The sequence below is a fragment of the Triticum urartu genome, chromosome 6, assembly GCF_003073215.2.
Source record: "Triticum urartu cultivar G1812 chromosome 6, Tu2.1, whole genome shotgun sequence".
NCBI lineage: Eukaryota > Viridiplantae > Streptophyta > Magnoliopsida > Poales > Poaceae > Triticum > Triticum urartu.
In genome coordinates this window covers 400,551,988-400,556,201 of record NC_053027.1, presented here as the reverse complement: position 1 = coordinate 400,556,201, position 4,214 = coordinate 400,551,988, and the positions used below count along the sequence as shown (strand labels likewise).

Here is a 4,214-nt window from a genome sequence, read left to right as displayed (position 1 = left end):
TACCAATGTCTTGAGAGCACATGATCTTCACTCTATTGCTACAGTCGAGCTCATTATCTTTTATTTAGACCTTTGATTGTATAAATAGTGTGATAAGGTGGTCGCCTTTTCTTGATGGCTCTACTTCTCCTCACGCACGGACGTGCGTATGTACATATCCTTGTACGCGGTCTTTTGCCGCCATACTCTTTTGAATAATATTTACTAAATGACACTTATGTGTCAGCCTTGTCAATTTGTACTCACTACCCCCCCCCCCCCCCCCCCTCCTCTTTAGACTCCAACAACAATAAAGAGTGGCTTCCATAAATAAATTTAGTATATCATATAACTTCTTTGAATATTGTTCATGTTGCAAACTGATTGAAAATATGGATACGATGTTACTCAAAGCGCATAATTTTATCTAGCTAGATCTATGAAGCATTTCGTTCCCTTGAGAAATCATGTCAGCATAAACCTTGCTGAATCGGCATTCACTGAGACAACAGAAATAAAGCATTGGGTCGAACTCTTCTAGCTTAATTATGTGGCTAGATGCCCTGGAGCAAGGTCATCTCTCTTAATTCCATCAACAAAGGCCTTGAGGTTCTTCTTGGCTACAAACCTCGCCTCACCCACCGCAACCCTCTCCCTCAACTCATTCATCTTCTCCTGCAACCGTCTTCCATCTTCTCCTTCCAAGATTCTCTCGATATAATCTTTCACGTCGCCTCTGCCAGTGCTCCGGAGCCTGATCCCTATTTCCCACATCTTAACGATGAAGGCCGAGTTGAAAACTGGTCACCGGAGACCGGGTAGCACAGGAGACGGACCCCGTGCTGTATCGCCTCGAGCGTGGAGTTCCAGCCGCAGTGGGTGAGGTAGCACCCGACGGCCTCGTGCGCAAGAACGCCTCCCTGAGGCGCCCAGGAGACGACCTTGCCACGGCCGGCCACCGTCTCCATGTACCCGCTGGGCAGGCCGGCTCGCCACGAAGGATCGTTCTTCAGAACCCACAGGAAAGGCCTCCCGGTGGCCTCGAGGCCGTGCGCCAGCTCGCTGATCTTCACCGGCCCGATCGGCGCGACCCAGCTCCCGAAAGACACGTAGATCACTGACCCTGCACGTTGCTGGTCAAGCCAATCCATGCACGATCCATCTGCCTGCCACATGCTAGGGTTCTCTGCTGGCAACTCGTGCGGATCGTCAAGCAGTCCGTCGGTTAGCAGTGGTCCGACCTGGAGAATTCGGAGGTCCTGTGGTGCGCCGTGCTGGCCGGAAACTACGTCGGCGGCTTCGCCCGGGAAGGAGTTGACCAGGAGGCAGCGGAGGCTCTTGGCGCGCTGTAGGATCTGGAGCCAGAAGGCGAATCTTGATCTCTGCGATGCAGCGCAGCCGACGAGCCATGGCAGCAGCTCTTTGGTGCCAAGTTGCAAGTCTTCGGGTACTATGCGGAGGTTGTTTGCGATCTGGAGGTCTGCTTTCGCTTCATCTTTGTTGAGTCCTTCCGTCGAAATGGGACTGCCTGCGTACCGAATTAAAATTTCCTTTTTAGTGAAGAAGAAACAAATGAAATAAAACCGGGGAAACAATTTCTTGTTCACGTCTACCGTCTACGTGCTGCTATCTGATAACGTAGGCTGACTCGGTGATTGATAGCTCAAGGCCTAAAGCTAAAGTCAACTTTGTTAGTCTGCGCTTGAAATGCCCCAACTCAGACTGTGTAATGTTTTTTTAAACACAGTACAAACACACACGCTCATATACACGCGCATATACTTATCCGTATGAACGCACACACGCACACCCTACCCCTATGAGCACCTTCAAAAGACTGAGCTGGCATATCATCTTGAAATTTACAAAGTCACCGTAGGCACCTCGTCGTCGATGAAAACGTCTCCTCCCACTAAATGCGCATTGCTGGAAATACTAAAATAAATTCAGAAATAAATGTGAGCATTAATTTCTTAAACTCTGATAGGCTGAGGATACCACAGTTTCTCTAACCATCCAACCACGGGTTGGTTCGCCAGACTTTGTAATGTTATTACTTGATCAATAAAATGGCCCAAATCAGACGTGCTAAATTCATGCTATGCTACCGATCGTTGTCTTGGCAGGTTTTTAAGTTATGCCGTTTTATGTGCCGAGTCTTATTTTATCCGTGAGAAAGATGCTTGATCGCCAACCCACCTTAATTACAAGTAGAACTAACAGCGCCTAACATAAACAAAGACGCGCGGTGAGCACTTTAGCTCTATTTGGTAGGATCTAGGCATCTAGCTAGCTAGGCAGCAGTCTACCTTTGGTACATCGAGCATATCATCAATACCATACGATTACAATGCACTAAACGCTAATGCATATGTAATGTAAGTACTCCCTTCAATCCAGATTAATTGACGCAACTAATGTGTGTACTAACTTTTTTGCTATTGCTAGAAATATAAGTAAGAATAGTACAGATATCATCAAGATGTATAGTTCCCGGAACCCATGTGTAGGATTGGATCTCCTAGAACCTTGTGATTTTGTGATTGCCACTGCGCAACGTAAGCTAATCATGCATGTGAAAATACGGTATATATACTTGGTAGTTGAAATAAGATCCAGGAGGAGGAGACGTGGATAGTTAGATCGGTGCATACCGCAATCTGAGATGAACCCCTTGCTAAGAAGCTCCGGGATGGCAGCCACGACGCCGAAAGTCGCCAGCATCGCCGGCCAAAACCCGACGACAGGCACGCCGCACCGGGAGGCCACGGGGACGGCCCACGACGCGAGGACGTCAACGATGAGGCACGCGGCACCCCTGGCGCCAGGAGCCTCCCCCCGCGCTAGCATCTGCTCCAGGTGCGCGGGCATGTGGTGCTCCATGGCGTGCGCGATGCTGGCGAATCCCGGTGGCTCTTCGTCGTCGTCCGGGATGCCGCTTGGGATCGACGCGAGCGCGACGCCGCCGACGACGTCGACGCTACCCATGCGGCGGTGGACGAAGTCTGGCACGGCGACGGTGGCCGTGACGCCCCGCGCGACGAGCGCGCGCGCCAGCTGGAGCATCGGCGTGACGTGGCCCTGCGCCGGGAACGGCACGAGGACGACGGCGGGGTCGACGAGCTCTGGCTCTGCTCCCATGGCGGCCGCTTTCGATCGAGTTGTGGACTTCTATCGGCCTCCGAACGTGGTGTGTATATATATTTAAAGATGTGTGTGTGTGCGCGCGCGGCGTGGGATTTCTGATTCCGGCTGCTTGCTTACTGGCAGTAGTGTCCCTTTCCTCTCCATTTGACATTCGCTAAATTAAAGTTGTTGTTATCTCTTCGCCCACAGGTAAACGCTCCGTCTCATGGTTAGCTGTATCTATTAGCCGTTGCCATCCATGTTTTATTCATTTCCGGTTGTTGCCAGACGTTGACTTGCACATTCCTAAAAGGATGCACATATCTAGCAGATTAATTCCACGTGCTTTGATGCCACATATGGCTTGGCAACACATCAAATCTATATTTCCTAGCTATTTGCCAGTGTCTTGCAACAGGGACATAAATATTCTAATGATTCAACATCAATTATGTCCGACTTATACCTACACTAATCGTATTCCAAATTTTGATAAGATTTATTTGAGTATGGGTAAGAGAAGATAAGAATAGTTTAGATTTAGTTAAGATTTTTTGGTAAGATTTTATTTGATTTGGTTATGGGTAGGGAAGGCAAGGAAAGTTTTAATTGAGTTGAGATTTTAGTAATAATTAATTTTATTTGATTTGATTGAGTTAATGAATGCCGTTGTTTTGGAAATTATCAAATTTTTATTTCTATTTCAAGTTACTTTATTTACATTGGTTTTATTTTATGGAGCATCTGTTGAAATTATCAGAAAAAGTAAACCAAAGTGAAGGGGGAGGCGCGGAGAAAAAAAAACTGGGGGAGGAGGTGGAGGCCACGCTACCAACCTTCCTTTAATAATAGAGATGACTTTCGTACTCTCGAAAAAAAAACTTGCATACAACTGCGAAAATAATTGTAACATCCCAAAATTTTAAATTTTAAAATGTTATACTTATTCAGTGGTTATGAACTTATGATTGCGTGTGTGATTGATTGTGTGAAATTGAGTGGGAATTGAAACTTTTTGAAAGTTAAACGAGAGGAAATAAAAAGACTTTCCCAAACTTTCATCTTGCATGAACTCAAATTCAATTCAAACACGAAACCCCAGACTGAAG

At 47.2% G+C, this 4,214-nt stretch overlaps 1 pseudogene; it reads right to left on the bottom strand.

The window, feature by feature from the left end:
- Nucleotides 1-306: 306 nt before the first annotated feature.
- On the bottom strand, nucleotides 307-3,205 carry LOC125513767 (annotated as a pseudogene).
- Nucleotides 3,206-4,214: the final 1,009 nt, after the last annotated feature.